This window comes from Delphinus delphis, chromosome 4 (genome assembly GCF_949987515.2).
Source record: "Delphinus delphis chromosome 4, mDelDel1.2, whole genome shotgun sequence".
NCBI lineage: Eukaryota > Metazoa > Chordata > Mammalia > Artiodactyla > Delphinidae > Delphinus > Delphinus delphis.
In genome coordinates this window covers 115,728,087-115,752,773 of record NC_082686.1, presented here as the reverse complement: position 1 = coordinate 115,752,773, position 24,687 = coordinate 115,728,087, and the positions used below count along the sequence as shown (strand labels likewise).

Below are 24,687 nucleotides of genomic sequence, written 5' to 3'. Positions count from 1 at the left end.
GAGATCTTTACCAAAGATCTTTCCATAGAGTATATAGTTTTGTTTTGTTTTTTAACTTGTATGATTTCCCTTTGGATAATTTATTTAACCAATTCCCTGTTGGTAGACGTTTGGCTTGTTTCTGGTTTTTTATTATTGTAACAGTATTGCAGTGAACTACCTTGTACATATGGCATTTTGCCCATATGCAAGTATATAATTATGGAATAAATTCAGATGTGGTATTACTAATAAAAGGCCATATATCTTTGTAATTTTGATAGATATTGCTAAATTGCCCTTATGTTTGGACCCTGACTCTCCCACCAATGAAAAGAGATAATGTGTGTTTCTCTCCCCCTTCCCCAGCTTTATTGAGATTTAATTGACATATAAGATCATGTAAATTTAAGGTGTACAGTGTAATGATTTGATACAGGTATATATTGCAAAATATTTACCACAATAAGGTTACATAATTCACATACTTACCATTATGTTGTTGTTATGCTGGATGACGTGTATTTCTTCACAGCCTTGCCAACAATGTACCATGGTAAACAGGTTGAAAATTGTGTAGTTTTAATTTGCATTTTTCTAATGTGTGAGGTCCGGAGTCTGTCCATATTTTTAAGACGCCCCCCCCCCCCCCGCCCACCGTGTTCTGTGAACTTAACTATTTCATGGGGTTTTTGAAGCAGAAATTGTTATCCTTATTTATACTTTTTTTTTTCTAATTCAAGTGTAACATATGTACAGCAGAGTGTATAAATCTTAAGGGTGTAGTGAGGTGGATTTTTTTTATAAGCCTCTGACACTCATTCTGGATGCTTTTTGGTGATTTTTACCAAAAGATGTCAACAAAGATTTCAGACTACAGCCAGGATATATATTCTTTTTTCAAATGGTCCTTACATGGTTTGTGTACTAAAATATTAAAGGTTGTAGTTGTCTTATTAGGACATCAGGAAAAAGAATCAAGTTCACATGAGGCATTCCTGCTACCTGATAGTGACTGTAAGATGCATTTCTATATCAAAGGTGTTAAAATGTGGAAAACACTTCATCTTAAAAATAATGAAATATGTTAGATAATGCCAGATTGATTTTTCCTTAGAGGTCATACTAATTTACACTGTCACCAGGAAGGTAAAATGTTTTGGTTATTCCACATAATCTCAAACAGTTGATACTGTCAGATCTTTTTGTCAGTCTAACAAATGCGATATAGTGGTTCACTGTGTGTTTTTTCTTTTAACTTTTTTCAGTGAAGTATAACACATACAGTAAATGGCAAAAAATCATCAATATATAGTATCATGATTTATCACAAAGTAAACAGATCCATGTATGTAACCATCACCAAGAAGTAGAACGCTGCCAGGAGACCAGAAACTCTGCTTTTGTGTACCACCTCCCACCCCACTCACTTCTGCTTGCTTCCTTCCCAGGGGTAGTCACTATTCTGACAGCTAACGCCCTAGAATTAGTTTTGCCCATTAGTTTTTGCCCTATATTGTGTCAAATTGGTTATTATTTTTTGCTTTCCTTTTCTCTTTTCCCTTTTAAATAGATATTATTTTTTTAGAGCAGTTTTAGTTTTACAGTATAATGGGGCAGGAAGCACATAGAGTTCCCATTTATCCCAGCCCCCCCCACCCCAGCCTCCTCAGCTGTCAACATCCTGTACCAGCAAATTGGTTATTTTTGAGTTGACTAATTACCTTACTTTTGGGAAAGTAAACAGTCTGATACACTTTGACATCATTCTAAAATTTGTTTTATAACATTCCTTTCACTTTAAAAGCATATTATTGACCTTATTTCAAAAGAAAAGAAGCCAAGACTAGAATTAAATTATTTGCTTCCTAGCCAAATTTTATTTTGAAGGTTCCAAATGAAAAAGATTTTCAGCTTTAATAACAACAATCATGCTCTCCTTTGATTCCTGCTAATTTAATGAAACTTGAAGATTTTTCAGCCTTTTCTCCCTTTTTTTTAAACGTAAAATGTTCTAACCAGATGGTTGAAATTTTTTATTAAAATTTCTGACTTGGAGTATTACTGACAAATGTAAACAATTCCAGACTTGGCATGTGGCACAAGTTCCAGTCCAATTTGGTTTTTTAAAATTAATTAATTTGTTTGGCTGCGTTGGTCTTAGTTGCGGCACGTGGGAGGTGTGTGGGCTCTTTGTTGTGGTGAATGGGCAGCAGAGCATGCGGGCTCAGTAGTTGCAGCGCGCCGGCTTAGTTGCCCTGCGGCATGTGGGATCTTAGTTCCCTGACCAGGGATCCAATCTGCGTCCCCTGCATTGGAAAGGCGGATTCTTAACCACTGGACCACCAGGGAAGTCCCTCCAATCCAATCTGAGTGGGCTTGCCCAGAAATGAATTCAATGATAATGATTAGGACGCTACTATCACAAAGGTCATAAAGTCCTGAAATGTTGTTTGTGAAGAATGGGGCATAATGGCTGAGAGGAGAGAGCTGTGAGCTCACTGATCCTTGGAAAGCACTCATGAATTAGGGCTCAGATGAAAAGGCAAAGCCATAAAGTTTTATGAAGGCTATAGGATTTCTCAGTGAACCAGAAAACTGACTCAAAAAATGATTGATATTTTTGACTACATTAAAATTAATGTCCATCTAAAAACACCGTAAGGAAGATGAAAAGATAAACCACAAACTTGGGAGGAAAATTGTAATATATGTAATAGAGAATTAGTGTCCTGAACAGGGCCACCTTTATGGATGTACAACCTGTGCAGTCATACAGGGCCCCACACGTATTTTAACGCTAAGCTGTTACTGTCTTGAAATTAATTTTTGAATAAGTGGCCCTGCTTTTTTATTTTGTACTGGGCACTGCAAATTATATAGCCAGTCCTGGTCCTGAATATACAAAGCATATTATTTCATAAGAAAAAGACAATCCAATAAAATTGCCTAAAAACTGTGAACAAAGGAATGCAGAAACAAACATGGATCATTAATAAACTTGTGAAAAGGTCTTCAACCTTATTAGATCTTCAACCTAATCAAGTACAAACAGATTACAGTGTGATGCCATTTTATGTGTTCTGTATTGCTACAAATTAAGAAATCTGACTCTACCAGGTATTGGAGAAGGTGTGTTAGCGATTCATATACTGCTGGAGAATTGGTAAGGTGATTCAGTTGAAGACATGTTGGCATTTTTGGTAAACTTGGGAATTTGGATGTCCTATGTATAACACACCAATTTTCCACTTCTGGGTTTGAAGCCTAACCCTTAAGAAATTCTTCTGTAAGTGTACCTGGAGACTTGTATAGTAATGTTGATAAAAGCAGAAAACTAAACCATCCAAATGTTTGTCAACAGAGTAGATAAATACACTGTGGCATATTTATATAGTGAAATACCATATAGAGCAATGAAAATGTAACATGGATAAAGCTTAGAAAAATATTGAGTGAAAAAATTCAAGTCCCCGAAGACTTGGTATGCTGTGATAACTTAGCATACCAAGTTATCAAGCTGAAAAAGGGAGCAGGGGATACAGAACTAAACAAAATATTGTTTAATGACATAATACATATGTGACAAAGTATGTTTTAAAAAGTAGTGGAATAATAAATATTTAGGATAAAGGTTGGGAGGAGAGGAGCATGTAGGTAATGTTACTGATGTTCTTATGTGGCGTGGTGATTTACAATTTACAGTGTTCATCTTAATGCTTGCTTACATTCATCTTTCCATATATTTTGTGTGTGTCAAATATTACATTAAAGAAGAAAAGGGGAAAAATGAAATAAGCTGCTCATGGTTAGCAGCTTATGATCCAGTTGGAGGAATGGGTTGGGAAATAGAAAGAAAACTAGCATATTACAGAAAAATTTTCAAGAAAGAGGAGGTAATCTACATAAGAGAATCCAGATAGTTGCACAGGATGTCCACTTAACTCCCTTTCAGCTGTAACGTTCTGTAACTTAAATATTGTGGTTCATGTGTTTTCTATATTTTCCCCATATTTAAAAATACAGTTATAAGCAATTATGTCATATAAGTAGTAAAATTATTTTTAATTTAGTCCATTTAGGTGTTAATATCTTTTATCTTCACCCTTTTTGGCAGCGTATCTTCTAATCTGAAAAAGTCTTCCATGAAAACTTCACTTTTAAAAAATAAGTAATGCCATCTGTTTTCCTAAAAGACTGAAATGGGGGCTATCATTTCAAGGTAAGTATCCAATTTCGTATCTTTAATTACTTACATCATTTTTTTCAGAAGTTAAGTATAGAAGGAAGATGTGAATCTTGCTTAGATCCTAAATCTTTTAGTTATTCTGGGGTGGGGATGGGAAGGAAGTCCTAGGCCTTGTTTTAAGATACTCAGGTACTTAGGATTATGTTTACCACAGATTAAACCCAACTTCATGAAGGAGAGAGGAGAGGTCAGTAGTGTTTAAAGCTTTTTAGAGAGGTTGAAAACTGAGAGCCTTTTGGATTTGGCAGTTAGGAGGTCATTGCTGACCCCAGCAGAGGCCATTTCAGGACAATGTTTGTGGCTGAAAATAAGTTTGCAGTAGAGTAAAGAGTGAAGAGAAGGTGATAAAGTGAATATTTTAGCTCTAAAGTGATTTATTAAACCAATATATGGTATGTACTTAGGATGCAGCAGTCATTTCCCCAAGCACTGGAGTTATAGTGTGACAATATATATCTTTGTTTAAACCTCTTGTAGATAATTTAATGCCCAAATATTTTTTCTCCAACTTTATTTAGATATAATTGACGTAAAACATTGTGTAATTGCTGAACTATCTTATGCCATTTTTTACTCTTGTCTTCTGTATGATAAATTACATGGTCTACCCTAGTTATACTGTTAACGAGGGCAGATATTCCCTGCCAGGGGAATGTTAACTTGTGTGTTAGACTGGGCTGATAGTCTAGCAGGCAAGTTAGGTGCTTAGCGGCACTTGTCACTGTGATAAGTGATGCAAAAGTGAAATAATGACTACCTGAATGAGTGGTGGGAGTGGAAGCTGGTTGTCTGTGAGTTCATTTGGCAGGATAGATTTCAAAGGCAGATTTGGCAGGGAATATGGAAGAAAGAAATCATATATATGAATCCAAGATTTTGAGTGGCTAGAAGTATGATGGTACCATAACATAAGTAAGGAAACCGCAAGGAAAGACTGGTTATTAGGGGGCAAGTAGATGGGACTATAACATATGAATTCTGTGAGACACATTTTGATTTTGGAGGTACAGGTAGAACTTTCAGAATATCTCCTTAAATGTGGAAATATGAGACTAAAATTTAGAAAAAAGATAATTTAGGGCCCAAAGATACAGATTTTGGAGCAATTCACATAGAGTTTAAGCTGTGGAAGTAGATAACATTTCCAGTATCCTAGCAGAGAGAAAAAGGTAAAGCACAGAACTTTAAATGTTGTTAAAAAGAATCAGTAGAGGAAAAATAAGAGGAAAGGTATGAAGATATTGTGTCTTTCTTTGAAGCATAATAAAGAATTTCAAGGAGAGGTTCTTGAGAGGGATGAGATGCTTAGAAAGATTAAGGATTTTAATACCCTAGAAGTACATTAAATTTAATTAAATTCAAGAACCCCTCTAGGGCATTAATATAACCTAATAATAATTATTAGGTTCATTATGTAGTAAAATAAGATAATAATTATTAAGAGTTTCTTGATAACTGAGAGAACAGATTGAGTAGACCAGGATGAATTATAAGAGGTTAAGTAAGTGGTTTTACAAAATACAAAAAAGCATGAAGTATAAAATAGAATGTTTTTCAAGAAGTTTGTGCAGGAAATGAGACAGTGATCATTTTGAAGAGTTAGCCACATAGAAGATATTTTAGCATTAGCACTTGGTATATTTTACGTGAAAGGGAATGATCCATCAGAGTAGTTTAAATATGTAGAATAGTTTAAATATTAGAGTGATTAATTGCCTGAAGGAGGTAAGAAGGTTTGAGATCAAGGACCTGGGCAAAGGGCTTAACTCTTACAAAAGAGTAGCAGCCATTCTGCTTAGAAACCAGAGGAAGGGAAGAGAGGATGAATCAAGGAGTTTTTAGGCAAAGAGGAAGAAAACTGTAGAATTTCTTATCCTGCTTTTCAAAATAAGATGGGGATTGAGGTTATCTACAAGGCAAATCGTTAATCAGTGGTGGGGTTGGGATTCTGGAAGGAGAAAACATTTAGAAAAAATGTTATAGGGTAATTTCCAACTTCAGCAGATATTCATTGAACACCTGCTTTGTGCCAGGTGTGTTTTTATTTATTTATTTTGTTGAGTTGGGTCTTAGTTGCAGCTCGCTGGCTCCTTAGTTGTGGCATGTGAACTCTTAGTTGCGGCATGCATGTGGGATCTAGTTCCCGGACCAGGAATTGAAGCCGGGCTGCCTGCATTGGGAGCGTGGAGTCTTAACCACTGCGCCACCAGGGAAGTCCTGATAAGTTTTCTCATGCAGCCGATCGTTGAAACGAACAATAAAAATACCAAATTGTAATGTGATCTGAGGAGGGCAGTTGTTAAAGTGACTTATTGGCTACTTCTGAGGAGGTGACTTTAAGGTAAGGTATGAAGCACAAGGATTCAGTCACTTGAAAATAAAGCTAGCATGAAAATCTCAAGGTAGAAATGAGCTTGATGTATTTGAAGAATGGAAAGAAAGCCAGTGTTCTGGAACAGAGTGGATGAGAACCATAGAGTCATGAGATGAAGTTAAAGAAGTAGGCAGGGCCAGGCCATGTTGGTTCTTATGGCCATGGTAAAGAGTTTAGACTCAAGGAAACCTTTTAAGGAAAGGTTTTACACAGAAAAGTGTCATGATATGATACATGTTTTAAAGATTCCTCTGGCCGCTTTATTAAAGATGGACTATAGGAGTACAGGAAAAGCAAGGAGGTCAGTTAAGAGACTGTTAGAATTGACCAGGTCAGAGACCATGGTGGAGGAACTTAATATGATCACCAGGATAGGATAGAAAGGATTGTTGACCAATCATAAAGGCTAGTTCAACATAAACAACTTGACATGGCAGGCAGTGTGAATTTAGCTAGCATAACCTTTAAGATGGAAATGAGAAATTTGGCATTGGTGGTTGGAATAACTGTCTATGGAGATATAGGCTTGGTAAAAGGTAATGCACAAGGGATTGGAGGCCATGATTGGTTCAACACATATTTATTGAATAATATATTCACCTCCTAATATACCAAGAACTGTGCTAGCTGCTGGGGTTATAACAGTCACCAAAAACAGAGGCTCCTTTCTCATGGAATTGATGTTCTAATGAGGGTGGGGAAGATAAACAGTAAGTAAATATATACTGTGTTGGATGGTAATCAGTACCATTAAAAATATATTAGGGAAATGTATTAGGGAAAGGTAGATATTGATGGGGGAAGGGTAGGCTTACTGTTTTATAAGGTGTGATTAGGAAAACTCTCTCTAATTAGTTGACATTTGGGCTCACAGCTCTAAGTGAAGTTAAGGGAGCAGACCAGGTAGATATTTGACTTAGGGGTGGGGGAGCTGAGGGTGGACTGTACTTGATGTGTTCTAGGAGCAGTAAGAGGGCCAGCGTGACTGGAATGGAGTAAGTGAGGCAGGAGGAAGTAGAAGCTGACATTGTGAAGGTAGAAGAGCTAGAGTCAGGTTGTAGACTTTGGGTTTTCTTCTTTTTGATGGTGGAGGTGCAGATCCAGGGATGAGGATACAGGAGGGGTGAAAGGCAAGGCTATGGCTGAGCAGTGTAGCTTGTGGCTAACCGTGAGGCCAGATGTTTGAAGTGTCTGAGGCAATGATAAGAGAAGGGGATGTACAATAAAACAGATTTTTTAATCTCACAAGGAAGTAGGAAGAGTAGAGAGAAAGGTGGATTGGATGCATGAAGGCCTTGTAGTTCCTGATAATTAAGTTTATTTTGATTTGGGTTTTTTTTAATTAATTAATTTTTTAAAATATCTATCTATCTATCTAGCTATCTAGCTATCTGGCTATCTGGCTGCGCCGGGTCTTAGTTGCAGCATGCGGGATCTTTTACTTGCAGCATGCGGGATCTAGTTCCCCGATCAGGGATCGAACCCTGGCCCCCTGCATTTGGAGCGTGGAGTCTTAACCACTGGACCATCAGGGAAGTCCCTGGATTTGGGCTTTTTTTTTTTGCGGTACGCGGGCCTCTCACTGTTGTGGCCTCTCCCGTTGCGGAGCACAGGTTCCGGACGCGCAGGCTCAGCAGCCATGGCTCACGGGCCTAGCTGCTCCTCAGCATGTGGAATCTTCCCAGACCGGGGCATGAACCCGTGTCCCGTGCATCGGCAGGCAGACTCCCAACCACTGCGCCACCAGGGAAGCCCCGGGCTTTTTAAAATTGTAAAGTGTGCATAACAAAATTGACCAGTTAGACTTTATTTTTTTATGATAAGTTAACGCTTGCTATACATGAATTAGGTAAGCTTCTTCATGCGTACAAAGCATCTGAATGTTCAGTTTCATCTGCACAGTATTGCTCACTTTTCTTTACTCAAAGCAGATATAGGACTGAGATGGATTGAAAGAATAAGTTGACTCATTTCACATTGTCAAGGGGGCCTTCTCTTGCTGTTGCTTCTATCTGTAAATTGAGAAATGAAATACCCAAGAGTACTCCCTTTTAAAAAACTTTTAATAAAAAGGGGATTTCCAAATCACATCATGATTGATTGAGAGATGGTGTCAGGAGTATAGAAGCAACACTCATGATCAGTTAAAGACCTTTCCCTGGGAATTCCCCGGCAGTCCAGTGGTTAGGACTCCGAGCTTTCACTGCCGAGGGCCCAGGTTCAATCCCTGGTGAGGGAACTAAGATCCCGCAAGCCACGTAGTGCAGCCAGAAAATAAAATAAAGACTTTTCCCTCTAAATTGAAGGAAGAGGTCTGGTTACTTTGCTCATTGACATTGAATACTAAGAAAAAAAAACCCCACAGCTATAGAACTCCAAATTGTCTCTAAATCCAGTGTTCCTTAGCTGCCTAAAGCTAGTGAAGTAAAAATACATTAGCCTCACCCTTGACATTTTCAGATTTAACATATTCAAAGATCCTCCAAAACACATGATTCCAAATTGTGTCCCAGTAAAATGGCATTTATTACGAGTGCATCATGACAAGTACTCAGCATGAGTGAGCTTAAATAAATGTTAAGCATCTACAACTCTGTGTGACCTTATTATTCTTATCATCATATTTCATCCTATCAGTAACTTCCCTCTGAAATAAGTAATGAAGGAATTTTATAAATTTCATAAATGAAGGAATCATTAAATTTGGGATATGTACAAATGTGGACATTTGGAAAGAGCTCAATGTGTTCTTCCTGAACATTGACCATTTTAACTGTTTTTATTTTTTTTACTTATTTTTTATTTTTATTTTTATTTTTTGGCTGCATTGGGCCTTTGTTGCTGCGCACGGGCTTTCTCTAGTTGTGGTGAGTGGGGGCTACTCTTTGTTGTAGTATGCGGGCTTCTCATTGCGGTGGCTTCTCTTGCTGCAGAGCATGGGCTCTAGGCACGCGGGCTTCAGTAGTTGCAGCACGCGGGCTTAGTAGTTGTGGTTCGCGGGCTCTAGAGCACAGGCTCAGTAGTTGTGGCGCATGGGCTTAATTGCTCTGCAGCATGTGGGATCTTCTTGGACCAGGGATCAAACCCATGTCCCCTGCATTGACAGGCGGACTGTTTAACCACTGTGCCACCAGGGAAGTCCCTAACGGTTTTTAAATGTACAATTCCCTGGCATAAATATATTCACAGTGTTGTGCAACCATCGCCACTGTCCCTCTCCATAACTTTTTTATCAGCCCAATCCCTGATAACCATTATTCTACTTTCTGTTTCTGTGAATTTGCCTATTCTGAGTAGCTCGTATAAATGGAATCATACAATGTTTGTTCTTTCATGGCTGGTTTATTTCACTTAGCATAATGTCCTCAAGGTTCATCTGTGTTGTAGCATGTATCACAGTGTCCTTTTTAAGGCTGAATAATATTCCATTGTATGTACATACCATATTTTGTTCATCCGCCCATCTGTTGAGGGAAATTTGGGTTGTTTCCACCTTATGGCTATTGTTAATAATACTGCTATGCACGTGGGTGTACAAATACCTGTGTGACTTCCTCCCTGCTTTTAATTCTTTTGGATATATACCCAGAAGTAGAATTGCTGGATCATTTGGTAATTTTGTTTAAATATTTTAAGAACTGCTATATTTTCTTCCACAGTGGTTGCACCATTTTACATTCCCACCAGTAACATACAAGGGTTATAATTTCTCCACATCTTTGCCTGGATTTGGTTTATAGTTTGTTTTTGAACAGTGGAATGTTTTAAGTATATTTAGTTCCTTAAAAGAAGGTTTATCTTAGATCATTTTCTAGTAGGTTTAGAATTAACACATCCTCATTCTCTGCTATAAGGTCAGAACTGGTAAAGAAAGTTGTCACCTGGTTAAATTTTAGTGAGAGATCCTCACAGGAATTAAAATTATGGACCCTTGAAAGGAATTCATTGCCAAAAACTTATGGTTATTCTGTCTATGTAACCTGGCTGTGGTGTTTAATGTACCAAGTACCTTCACTTGGCTTAGGAGAAAGCTATGTGTTTTGATTACTGGGCAGGAATAACTATGATCTCCCAGGATAGGACAAGATGATTAAATGAGTTAGGATACACTTGAAAATTGGAAATTTTATAAGGAGGTGGAGAAATTTTCATCATGCTGTTGACTGACACATTGTCTGTGTTAACGGTTGGGAAAAGACATTCCTTGTTCAGATGGATAATAGACTGATAAAAGTTATTAAGGGGAAAAAAAAGTGCTGATGGGATTACAGCTCCTGCAGAGAGGATTTTGAAGCTTTGTACCTTGTTTGCAATTGTCATTAAGATTTGGAAATTTTGAAATAGATCATATTCATGCTTCAGTATTGTTATAGTTATGCTTTTCCTTGGTAAATCACATGTTTTAATTTGAAAAAGTTTACTTTAGAAGCTTCTTATCATGTTATATGAATATTATGAATAAACTGAGTGGTTTAAACTTGCCTTCCAGTTTTTACTAGTTCCTCTTCCCCCAGTTCTTTGTCTTTGACTCAGGATTCTTTTTCTTTAATATGCACTGGATGTTTCTGCATTAGAAAAATGTTCATAAAGATTATATTGTTGAGTGCCTACTGTTTCTGGTTCTTTGATAACATGCTTTTTGCTTTTACTCAGAAAATAACTGTGGTTAGATTGTCATATAGTCTACCACAGACAGTAAGGATATTGTGAAAGAAATTCTGGCTATCTGTGTAGCATGACCTTTCAAAACTGTTTTCTTTGCTGTAAGCATCTCACTTAGCCTTTTGACTGCCACATGACAGGGGAAGTAGTGTATAAAAGGCAATATAAATGGCTGCCTTGTTGATCTCAGTACAATTTTCCAATATAAGAGCTTGCTAAACAGTCACATGTTATCAAATATCATCGTTTTGTTTATGTAGAGGATGAACTAGTTTTATGCATTATACATAGAGTACATTTTAAATGTAATTTTTAAAATAAAAGTAAATTATAATTGTAAAAATTGAAATGGAAAATCATTTTTGTTACTTTGAAGAAGGATCTAAATTTTTTATTCAGAGTTTTAAGAATTATTAATGAATGGAGATTATTGTATACAGTTGATGACTACACATCTACTGTTTTTGTGGGCAGAGATTTTAAAGCAACTTTGGAATTGTCTTTCTGTTGTTCCTGAGCAGCCAAGAGAGTCTTTAAAACTGTGAAAGGGCTTAGAGAACATGAGGAAGCACCAGCCTGATTTTAAACTTTAATCTTATTTTCACTAGTAGCTTAGCTCTATAATGTATTTATTTATTCATCAATCAGCAGATAGTTACTGAAGTCCTGTATCAAGCACTGTGCAGAAAGAACTGCAAAGATGAAAGAGCCTGTAACTGTCATTCAGGAACTCACTCACTAGGTTTCAGCAAGGGTGGCAGGAATGGAGATGAACAGGATCACAATTCCTTGCTGTAGATGCTAATGTCACTTCCCTCCTAGAATCCAGAGTTAAAGACAAAGGTGATGAGGAGAAGTAGTTAGGGGCATGAAGACGGTCAGGATTCTTAGGTAGGAATAGAGGAGAAGAAGCAACTGTGGGTGATAGCAAAAATCTAGAACTTAGGTTTATCAGTAACACTGAGGTCATAGTCACGGTAAAATGGGGAGTGGGTTCCCATCAAATGGATTCTCCATGCCAGATGCTGCCGAGGGGCTTTACATCTGTTATTGCTGTTAATCCATTTTAAAAAAGTGTGAAATTTAGCATCTATACAGAAGAGCACGTGAAAACTTAAATTTATAGTTTAAAGAATGATGAAAAATGAAAAACTCTGCATAACAGCCAGATCAGTAATAAGTGCCTTCTTCGATCGTATCTCCCTCCCTCTCCCCAAGCTATACTTTGCTGAATTTTTTGTTATTTTCTTAAGCTTTTCTTTATAACTTTACCATCTCTGTTTGCATCTCTGAACAATATTTGACTTTATGTTTATGTTTAAGTAAATGGAATCAAATATTCTTTTTTTGATTTTACATTGTTAGGACGGTTCATTCATGGTGATGTGTATAGCTGTATTAATTTTATATAATTTATTGATCCATTCTATTAATGCACATTTAGGTTGTGTCTAGTTTTTGGAGACTGAAAAATTTCACATTGAATACCCATGTACGTGTGACAACCTTGGATAAGAGTTTTCCTAGGATGTATACCTAGTAATGGAATTTTTTTTTTTTCTAATTTTATTTATTTTTGGCTGCATTGTGTCTTCGTTGCTGTGTGCGGGCTTTCTCTAGTTGCAGTGAGCAGGGGCTACTCTTCGTTGCTGTGCGTAGGCTTCTCATTGCTGTGGCTTCTCTTGTTGTGGAGCGCGGGCTCTAGGTGTGCGGCTCAGTAGTTGTGGCACCGGGCTTAGTTGCTCCACGACATGTAGGATCTTCCCGGACGAGGGATGGAACCTGTGTCCCCTGCATTGGCAGGAGGATTCTTAACCACTCTGCCACCAGGGAAGTCCACTAATGGAATTTTTTTTTTTTTTTTTGCGGTACGCAGGCCTCTCACCGCTGTGGCCTCTCCCGTTGGGGAGCACAGGCTCTGGACGCAGAGGCTCAGCGACCATGGCTCATGGGCCCAGCCACTCCACGGCATGTGGGATCTTCCCGGACCGGGGCACGAACCTGTGTCCCCTGCATTGGCAGGTGGATGCTCAACCACTGCGCCACAGGGAAGCCCCCTCTAATGGAATTTTTGATGCCAAACTTCTTGGAAGAGGTTGAATCAATTCATTCTCCCTCCAGCAGTGATCTATGAAATGGTATCTCATTGTGGTTTTAATTTACATTTCTTTGGTGACTAATGAGTTTGAATATTCTACGCCTGCCTCATATGCTTATGGGACTTTTGGCTCCTGTGAAATTTCTATTTAATTATTTTGCCCATTTTTCTGTTGGGTTTATGTTCTTTGCCTATTCATTTTCTCACTGAAGTGTATTAAAATTAATTTATTCTATCAGTTTTTATTCACTTGTTTAACATTCTTCATTGAGTCTCCTCTTGTTTTTTGCATGAAGAGCAATACCTTAATGTGGCCTACCAGAATGGAGATTTGGCCAGCCCCTCCACTACCATTCTGCCTCTGTTTTCCATCTCGCTCTGTTCCAAAGGGTAATCTTTGAATTTCTCAAATACTTAAGGTTTCTTAGGTCTTTGCGTATGTTCTTTTTCCCTTTGCCTAGCCAATTTCCTCTTCAAGTCTGTGTTAAAATATCCCCTTCTCTTGGAAAGTGCTCTTGGCTCTACTTGCCTCAAATTCAACATACTTTGTGTCTCTACACTTACTTATGAAAAGTACAATAATTTTAGTCAGATGACTAGTCAGGAGGAGAAAGAGAGCTGTCAACATGTTCTTTTCTACCAGGGGATTAAAAAATGTATGTGTAAAGTGATAAACAAGGATTAAAGCTGTTGAGTTTAAATAGTGAATGGTTTGGGGACATCATAATGTTAGCCTCATCAATGTTGTTGCCCACTCCTCTTCATAATTCCGTTTTCTGTTTGGTTGGAGAAGGGTGATAAGGAAAACACAGTGGTAGAGTACACAGAGCATTGGACTGAATGTAACTGAGGGAGCATATATGAGGTTTTTCTTTTTTTTAATTGAAACAGTATGTACAATATTATGTTAGTTTCAGGTGTACCACATAGTGATTTGAAATATGCGTACATTATGAAATGATCACCAAGATAAGTCTAATAAGCATCTGTCCCTATACAAAGTTATTATTGACCCTATTCCTTATGCTGTATATTATATACCTGTGACTTATTTATTATATAACTGCAGGTTTGTACCTTTTAATCCCCTTCACTTATTTTGCCCATCCCTCACCCCCCTTTCTTCTGGCAAACACCTATTTGCTCTCTGTATCTATGAGTCTGTTTTCATTTTGTTTTATTTGTTTGGTTTTTAGATTCCACTTGTGACTGAGATCATGCAGCATTTGTTGTTTCGTCTGACTTATTTTACTTAGCATAATGCCCTCTAGATCCAGTCATGTTGTCAAAAATGGCAAGATCCCCTCCCCCCTTTATGGCTGAGTAATATTCCACTATAGATACAGATATTACATCTTCTTTATCAATTTGTCTATTGATGGACACTTAGGTTGCTTCCGTATCTTGACTGTTGTAAATAATACTGTAGTAGACATTGGAGTGCATATATCTTTTTGAATTAATATTTTGATTATTTTTGGACAGATTACCCAGAAGTGAAATTGCTGGCTCATATGGCAGTTCTATTTTTAATTTTTTGAGGAGTCTCCATACTATTTTCCAATAATGGCTGCACCAGTTTACAATCCCACCAGCAATGCACAGTGTTCCCTTTTCTCCACATCCTTGCCAACACTTGTTACTTGGTTTTTTGTTTGATGATAGCCATTCTGACAGGTGGAGGTGGTATCTCATTGTAGTTTTGGATTACATTTCCCTGATGATTAGTGATGTTGAGCATCTTTTTTTTTTTGTGGCACGCGGGCCTCTCACTGTTGTGGCCTCTCCCGTTGCGGAGCACAGGCTCCGGACGTGCAGGCTCAACGGCCATGGCTCATGGGCCTAGCTGCTCCGCAGCATGTGGGATCTTCCTGGACCAGGGCACGAACCCGTGTCCCCTGCATCGGCAGGCGGACTGTCAACCACTGCGCCACCAGGGAAGCCCTGAGCATCTTTTTAATGTGTCTGTTGGCCATCAGTATGTCTTCTTTGGAAAAACATCTGTTCAGGTTCTCTGCCCATTTTGTAATTGGATTGTTTGTTTTTTGATGTTGAGTTGTATGAGTTTATATTTTGGGTGTTAACCCCTTATTGGATATCTTGTTTCTAGATATCTTCTCTCATTCAGTGGGCTGCCTCTTCATTTTGTTGAGAGTTTCCTTTGCTGTGCAAAACCTTTTTAGTTTGACGTAGTCCCACTTATTTTTGGTTTTGTTTCCCTTGTCCGAGGAGACATATCCCCCCAAATATTGCCAAGACCAATGTCAAAGAGCATGCAGCATGTGATTTCTTGTATGAGTTTTATGGTTTCAGACATTTAAGTCTTTAATCCGTTTTGAGTTTTTTTTTTGTCTACTATGTAAGAAAGTAGTTTAGTTTGATTCTTTTTCATGTAGCTGTCCAGTTTTCTGAACAACATTTATTGAAGAGGCTCTCTTTTCCCCATTGTATATCCTTACCTCCTTTGTTGTAGATTAATTGATGTATAAGTGTGGGTTCATTTTTGGATTCTCTTCCTTGATCTGTGTGTCTGTTTCTGTGCTAGTACCATACTGTTTTTTTGTTTTGTTTTGTTTTGGCCATGCTGCATGGCTAGTGGGATCTTAGTTCCCCATCCAGGGATCAAACTTGGGCCCTTGGCAGTGAAAGTGTGGAGTTCTAACCACTGGACGGCCACGAATTCCCCCATACTGGTTTTTTCTTTCATAAAAATATTTATTTATTTATTTGGCTGCACTGGATCTTTGCTGTGACATGCCTGATCTTTGTTGTGGCATGTGGGATCTTTGCTGTGGCATGCGGGATCTTTAGTTGCAGCATGCAAACTCTTAGTTGTGGCGTGTGATATCTAGTTCCCTGACCAGGGATTAGACCTGGGCCCCCTGCATTGGGAGTGTGGAGCCTTAGCCACTGGACCACCAGGGAGGTTCCCCCCCCCCCATACTGTTTTGATTACTGTAGCTTTATAGTATATGTAGTTTTATTTCAGGGGGCATGATACCTCCAGCTTTGTTCTTCCTCAAGATTGTTTTGGCTATTTGCGGTCTTTTGTGTTCATATGTGATTTTTAATCACGTCCTTGCAGCTACCTAAACTATGTGTTTGACTAAACTAGTGAAGTCCAAATTGCTGTAACAGACTGAAAATGAATAATATCTCAAACATAATAGATGTTTATTTCTTACTCATGGAACAGTCCAAAGTGGACGGTCCTCTTTGGTAGGTGGTTCTATTCCAGGTGGTTTCTTTCATCTCTTGACTCTTTCTTCCTTTGTGACCAGTGAAAGAGGAAAGAGAAGGTGTAGGTGGCATACAAACTTTCTTAAATGCTCTAACCTGAAGTGACACAGGTCATTTCCACTCAACATTCCACTGGAGAGAACTTAGTATATGATCATTCTTACTGCACAGGAGGTTGGAATATCTAGTGTGCCAAGTACACCGCCACAGTCCCATAACTGTGGAAGGAGATAAGCAGTCTCTACCACAGTAGTCTTCAGAAAGTCATCTTATTTCTGTAGGTCTTAGTTCTTAATGTATAAAATGAAAGATGTGTACTCAGAAGATTTATAACACACACATCCTACTTCTTTAGTGAGTCACATTAAAAGGCACAAGGAAAGTGTTTCCATTGTGTCTCCATTCACCTTCCTTATTTATTTGGTTGCACTGGGTCTTAGTTGTGGCAGGCGAGCTCCTTAATTGCGGCTCCAGGGCCTCTTAGTTGTGGCTCACCAGCTCCTTAGTTGTGGCAGGCAGGCTCCTTAGTTTAAGCGGCTCGTTGGCTCCTTAGTTGCGGCATTCAAACCCCTGGTTGCAGCACGCGTGTGGGATCTAGTTAGTTCCCTGACCAGAGGTTGAACCCAGGCCCCCTGCATTGGGAGCGTGGAGTCTTGTCCACTGTGCCATCAGGGAAGTCCCTACATTCACCTTCTTCTAATGCAAATTTTAAGGAATATGAGGTGATAAAGCTGCTTTTCATCACTGTTCGTTCCTTGTTATCACAGCCAGGCTGCTTATAGTTTTGTAACTTTATCCAGGTCCTGGGTACAAACCTCATCATGGTCCTGTAGTGAATGGAAGCTTATTATGGGAGATGAAATAATTCTGAGGTTATGTGTTCGTGCCAGGTTGTAGACAAATATATTAGTTGGTTTTGAAATATTAAATTAAGAACTTGTTTAAGTATTCTATATTTTCTTTGGAAAACATAAGAATTTTACATACAAACATCTAATTAAGGAAGCTGACTAGAGTTTGTATCAGTTTGTTCATAAATTTGGATTCTACTTTTCAGTAGTTATGATTTCAAGAAAATTGTCTTCATAGTTTTTGTAACTGAAGTTTGATAGATCAAAGTTGAGTAATGGAAATATACCTCCTTTTTTGAGGGAAATGACACTAGATTACTAGACAAGATTATAACTGGTAATTTAATTTTAGCTTTTATTTCTCAGTTCCATTTAAATATCAATAGGATTTTGGTCTGAGTGATTATAATTTCAGAGGTTAACTTATTTGCTAATATAGTAAAGCTATTTGTATATAAGTAGAAAAGATTTCTTATGAGAAATGCCGTTGAGAAAAATATGTATTTAAGGAAGTGTGTGTGTGTGTGTGTGTGTGTGTGTGTGTGTGTGTGTTTAAAGAAACAAATGAGGGCTTCCCTGGTGGTGCAGTGGTTAAGAATCCACCTGCCAATGCAGGGGACACGGGTTTGAGCCCTGGTCTGGGAAGATCCCACATGCAACGGAGCAACTAAGCTCGTGCACCACAACTACTGAGCCTGCGCTCTAGAGCCCATGAGGCACAACTACTGAAGCCCGTGCGCCTAGAACCCATGCTCTGCAACAAGAGAAGCCACCGCAATGAGAAGCCCGCGCACAGCAACTAGAGAATGCCTGCAGGCAGCAACGAAGACCCAACACAGACAAAAATAAATAAATAAATAAATTTATTTAAAAAAAAAGAAACAAATGAATCAATTCTTGGCTGTAGTATAATTTATTCTCTTAACCTAGTATATCCAATTATCTATTGCTGTAACAAACTATCACAAAACTTAGTGATGTAAAACATCCATTTTGTTATGCCTTTGCACTGTGGTCAAGAACTTGAACAGGGCACAGCAGGGTAAGCTTGTCTCTGGTTCATGATGTCTGGGCCTCAGATGGAGAAACTCAAAGTCTGAGGGTCAGAGTTGTAAAGGCCTAGTCACTAAGAAGTCTGGCTGTTGGTGCTGGCAGTCATTTGGGGTTGGTCAAAACACCTATATATGGCTCTTAAAATGAGCATCTCACAAACAAGTGTTGGAATAGATAACAAGTGGAAGCTGCCAGTTTCTTAAACCTGGGTCTACTAGTGTATTACCTCTGCTTTATTTAATTGGTCAAGCAGTCACCAAATTCAGATTCAAGGGGAGGGAACATAGCCCTCACTTCTTAATAGGAGGAAGGTAAAAGAATTGGGGGACTTGTTTTAAATTCATCGCAGGTCATTAGGCAGAACTCTTTATCATGTAATTATAAGTCTTTTTGAGTTAGTTTTCCATGTTCTGTTAGATAATTTGGATTCTTAAAGCTCTCTTTCATTGCGAATGTTTTAACCAATACATTTTTAAATTCCTTGAGAGTATTCCCTCAGTTTCCACATGATGTCAGTTTTGAAGCTGAGACGTGAAGTCAAATGGACCTCTAATGGTAGCTTTTACTTAAAAATTAGACAGCCTAAAATAAATGGATAAATTTTCAGAAACATACAACCTTCCAAGACTGAATGATGAAGAAATAGAAAATCTAAACAGACTGATTACTGGTAAAGAGATTGATTTGTAACAAAAACCTCTCAACAAACAAAAGTTCAGGACCAGGTAGCTTCACTGGTGAATTCTACCAAACATATAAAGAAGAATTACCAGTCTTTCTCAAATTCTTCCAAAAAATAGAAGAGGAAGAACACTTCCAAACTCATATTATGAGGTCAGCATTACCCTGATACCAAAACCAGACAAGGACACCACAACAAAGGAAAATTACAGGCCATGAACATAGATGCAGAAGTCCTCAACAAAATATTAACAAATCAAATTCAGCAGTATGTTAAAAGAATCATACACCATGATCAAGTGGGATGTATTTCAGGTATGCAAGATGGTCCACATTTGTAAATCAGTCAATGTGATAACACCACACAGACAAAATGAAGGATGGAAATCATGTGATCATCTTAATAGGTGGAGAAATTTGACAAAATTTAACATCCATTTATGATAAAAACTCAACAAACTGTGTATTTTGGGAACGTACCTCAACATAATAAGGACCATATAGGACAAGCCCACAGCTAACATCATACTCACTGGTGAAAAGAAAAAGCTGAAAGCTTTTCCTTCGAGATCAGGGACCAAAGATGCCCACTCTTGCCATTTTTATTCAACATAGTCTGGAAGTCCTAGCCAGAGTAATTAGGCAAGGAAAAAAAAAAAGGCATCCAAATTGGAAAAGAAGTAAAACTGTCCCTATTTACAGATGACATGATATTCTGTATTGTATATAGAAAACCCTAAAGACTTCACCAAAAATATGTTAGAACTGATAAATGAATCTAGTAAAGTTGGCAGATACAAAAACCAATATACAAATATCTGTTGCATTTCTGTATGCTAACAATGAACTATTAGAAAGAAAAAATAAGAAAACAATCCCATTTACAATTGCAAGAAATAGAGTAAAATATCTAGGAATAAATTTAACCAAGGAGGTCAAGACTGAAAACTTTAAGACATTGATGAAAGAAAGTGAAGAAGACACAAATGGAAAGATACTACATGCTCATGATTTGGAAGAATTAATGTTGTTAAAATATCCATTCTGTCCAAAGCAATCTACAGATTCAATGCAATCCTTACCAAAATTCAAATGACATTTTTCACAGAAATAGAACAAAGAAGCCTAAGATTTCTGTGGAACCACAAAAGGCCGCAAATAGCCAAAGCATTCTTGAAAAAGAACAAAGCTGGAGACACTATACTTCCTGATTTCAAACTATGTCACAAGGTTATAGATATCATAATAGTATGACATTGACATTAAAAACAGACATATAGACCAATGGAAAATAATAGAGAGCCCAGAAATAAATCCATGCATGTATGGTCAATTAATTTATGACCATAACAAAGGAGCCAAGAATATACAATGGAACATGGCAGCCTCTTCAATAAAAGGTGTTGGGAAAACTGGACAGCCACATGCAAGAGAACGAAACTGGACCACTATCTTACACCATACACAAAATAAACTGAAAATGGATTGAAGACTTAAATGTTTTAGACCTGGAACTGTAAACTCCTAGAAGAAAACATAGGCTTTAACCTCATTGTTGTTGGTCTTGGTGATGATTTTTTATATTTGACATCAAAAGCAAAGGGAACAAAAGCAAAAATAAACAAGTGGGACTACATCAAATTAAAAACCTTCTGCAGGGAGTTCCCTGGTGGTCTAGTGGTTAGGATTTGGCACTTTACTGCCGCGACCCAGGTTCCGTCCCTGGTTGGGGAACTGAGATCCCACAAGCCACATGGTGTGGCCAATAATAATGATAATAATAATAAAATTAAAAAAAAAGCTTCTGCACAACAAAGGAAACCATCAACAAAAAGAAAAGGCAACTTAGCAAATGGGAGAAAATCCTAAATGCAGAATGAGTGTTGTATGTGGAGAAAAAGGAACCCTTTTGCAGTGGTGGGAATGTAAATTGTTGTAGTCGCTATGAAAATCGTCGGAAGTTCCTCAAAAAATTAAAAATAGATCTATCATATGATTCAGCATTTCTTCTTCTGTGTATTTGTTTGAAGGAAACAAAAACACTAAAAGATATATGCGTCCCCATGTTCATTGTAGCATCATTTACAATAGCCAATACATGGAAACAACCGAAGTGTCCATTGATGGATAAATAGATAAAGAAATTGTGGTGTATCTATATCTATTTATAGATAGATATAGATACACACAGAAAGGAAAATTATTCAGCCATAAACAAAGGAAATCTTGCCTTTTGTGACAACCTGGACGGCCCTTGAAGGCATTGTGCTATGTGAAATAATTCAGACAGAGAAAGAGAAGTACTGTTTGATCTCACTTATATGTGAAATATAAAATAAGCAAACAATCAAAAAACCCCAAACTCATAGATACGGAGAACAGGTTGGTTGTTGGTTTCCAGAGGCAGGGGAGTGGTGGGGGAAGGGCAGAATGGGGGAAGGGGATCAAAAAGTACAAACTTCTCATTATAAAATAAATAAGTTATGGGGATGTAATGTATAGCATGGTGACTATAGTAATAATACTGTTGTACATTTGAAAGTTAAGAGAGTAGATCTTAAAAGTTCTCATCACAAGAAGAAAAATAATGCCATTTTAGAAATAATGCTGTTTGACGTTTTTGAAACAAAATGTGATTTATTAGATTACCTACAATGTAGTCTTGTAAATTAAATACAGCACAGTATCCAAAAGCCGAGTTTGAAGCATAAATAGATGAAGATTTCGGATTTCTTTGGAACCTAGAAATAGTGACCTATGGTGAATTATTATCCTCCAAGCCGCGTAACTCCCAGTAAGGCAATGAAGGGGTTTCGTGACAGTGATACTGTGGTGCTACCTCACCATTTCAGGTGAGGTCTCCTGATCCCCAGCTAATACTACTTTCTGTCCCACTTTGTGAAGTTTAAACAGGTACTCCATACTTCCCCTTTTCAATATTCCATCCTCATGTCTTGTGGTTGAGATTCTGTGTGGGTTGAGGTGGAAAACACTGCAAGCAGTCATGTAAGCTTCAGTATCTGTCTTTATTTTATATTCCCCAGCAGTCTGAGAAGGAGCACCTTGTGAATGAAACAGAACACATACCTCCTCCCACTAGTCTCTTTCAGCAGACCTCAGTGCTCTGGTACACACTGGGTTGCAAACTTCTCCGTTTTATTTTTTTGATCCCCTCCTCCCCCAGTCAGGTGTGTGATATGGCATCTTAAACAGAACGAGTACTTAGTAAATATTTGTTAACTTGCATTCCAATCATTTTTGCTCTCCTCTCTCTTGATTGAGGCCTAGCACTGAGATGACACTATCAGCCTGCCTCTCCTGATGTGTTCTGTAGAGAGAATAGGCAGTGAAAGAAAAGTTGGTACCAGGGACAGATATCTCTTCAATTTTTCCTAGGTTTTTTTTTTGTATTCCCTGTTTAGTGTCGGTAGTAAAGGGGCTGTGAAAACTACACACAGAAGCATTTTGTCATTCATGGCTGGATAGTTTATGAGGAAAATTGGTCTCCAAAGAAGAGTTTTAAAACAGACAAACAAGTACCTGCATAGACCAAACTTACACCAGTGTGCAGAAGAATAATCCTGAAATGGCTTGGGAGAAATGCTAGTATTTTAGGACTCTCATTTTTACATCCTACAACTTATGTTCAAAATGACAGCAGACGGAAATAACTAAAAGGTTCAGAGCCTGGGATAGTGCTTTTTCTACAGCTGTAAGCTATTTAACATTCTTCTCATGTTACTGTTTGCTATTCAGATGGCTTTCTGGCACTGGATCAGTTCCTGGATGTTGGTTAGTTACTCACCAGCATCACTACACACTTGTACAGTCTGGCTCATGACTCACTCTCACAGCAATTATATGTGGGTATCCTTTGCTATACAGTCATTGCTGATTATTTGATGTCACTTGTTATAAACAAGTACCAGGATTGATTGAATACCATGTCTTGAATGAAGGTTTGTTGTCATTAAAAAAAAAAAAAAAAACCAAAAAAACCCCACCCTAGTTAGTCTGTTGGTTCCATTGCTACTGGATTGAAAAATAGAAGCAGTTGTCCAAACTATGAAACTTTTGTCTAAAATATGTATCCCATGATAGGTACAAAATTGTATCCAGCAAGCCAGAATTATTTGCTTCACTTTAGTGCTATTGCCTAAAATGATTAAAATGCAAAAATGGGCTACACAGAAGTCAGAATTCCTGAGAGATGAGGGAGGGGGTTGGTATCTGGAACAAACATCCAAGGAGTCTCTGAGGTGCTGGCAGTATTCTAATTCTTGACCTGGCTTGTGGTTTGTTTTACAGGAATTCGTTTGCTACTTTTCTGTTTATATATTATTTTAAACAAGAAAAATATTTTAAAATAGAAAGAAAGTACTTGCTCATCATTTAGGAGAATTCCCTCAGCTGTATCTTCAATGGCTACAGAAGGTCACCATATTTTATAGTAGATATTAGTAGTAAGTCTTTGTCCTATTAATATGATATATTTAGGAAAATAATCACCCTAAAACATGGTAACGGTCTACCAGTGATTGAAGTAGGTTTAACAGTTCCCATGCCCCAAATACTATTCATTTGGAAGTGGAAGAGAAGGGACAGGGTGAAGGGAGAACATTGTAGGGATGAAATATATCTTTCTTGGTAATATATATCCAATTAGAATAATTTATTATTTCTTTCTTGTTGGTAAGTATGATTGAACATTTAGATTAGAATACAGGAGAGCAGACTGAAAACTAGGAACACTGAAAAAAATTAATTAGCATTATTTAATAAAAATTAAATATTTGAATCAAAACCACTTAAATAATTTTAAATTGAGTATCTTAAAGAGGTTAGCAGTATACAATCTATTGGAATAGTGGGGTGATGTGACTTTTGTTTTTATAACCTTTGTAGGAAGAGTGTTAACATTCTTTAGACCTGGGAATCTGCTGGATTAAATTTTTTCATTAGCCCATTTGGTCTGAAGAAATAATACCAATAATGTCATGCCTCCACTCCCCATTGGCGTCATTGTTATGGATTATGTATCTAAATTTCTATTTATACTTTTATCTGACAATAATGACTTAAAAAGTTGTTGGGAATGTGGTAGTTATTTAAAATTCTTTAGTATCTTTTAACTAATTCTAATTTATATGGCTTGTTTCAAACCTTATTATTTGTTCAGAGATTATCAGTGGAAGGAGCAAGAAAAAGGTAGGGTAAAAAGTATGAATTGTAGAGCACGCTGTGGTTTGACGTTCCACATGCATTTTGAGATTCACTGCATTTCTAAACCTGTCTTAAAGCATAGACTACTGCTCAGACTCTGCTGCTCTGTGTGACCTTCAAGATTGTAAGTTCTCAGATGATAGGCATCTGGGATTAGCCTTGACTGATTTTGGAGAGGCCTAAATTCTTACCACATAAAAATCCTCAGTAGAGAAAGATACCATACCAGTTAGAAATGAAAAACACTGACACTCCAAAATGGGCCATGGGTGACAAC

At 37.7% G+C, this 24,687-nt stretch overlaps 1 protein-coding gene across 5 annotated transcripts in view; it reads left to right on the top strand.

Moving 5' to 3' along the window:
* Positions 1-24,687, top strand: part of PIK3CB (phosphatidylinositol-4,5-bisphosphate 3-kinase catalytic subunit beta) — a 189,783-nt gene that overhangs the window by 39,731 nt on the left and 125,365 nt on the right. For 2 of the 5 annotated variants that reach the window (XM_060011329.1, XM_060011331.1), the window contains exon 2: positions 4,097-4,201. The exons of 1 other annotated variant lie outside the window; for it this stretch is intronic. The gene's annotated coding sequence lies outside the window, so the exon portion shown is untranslated. Of the gene's footprint in view, positions 1-4,096; positions 4,202-12,661; positions 13,403-24,687 lie in introns of those variants that run through there. 2 more of the 5 variants (XM_060011330.1, XM_060011332.1) reach the window with 2 other exon arrangements.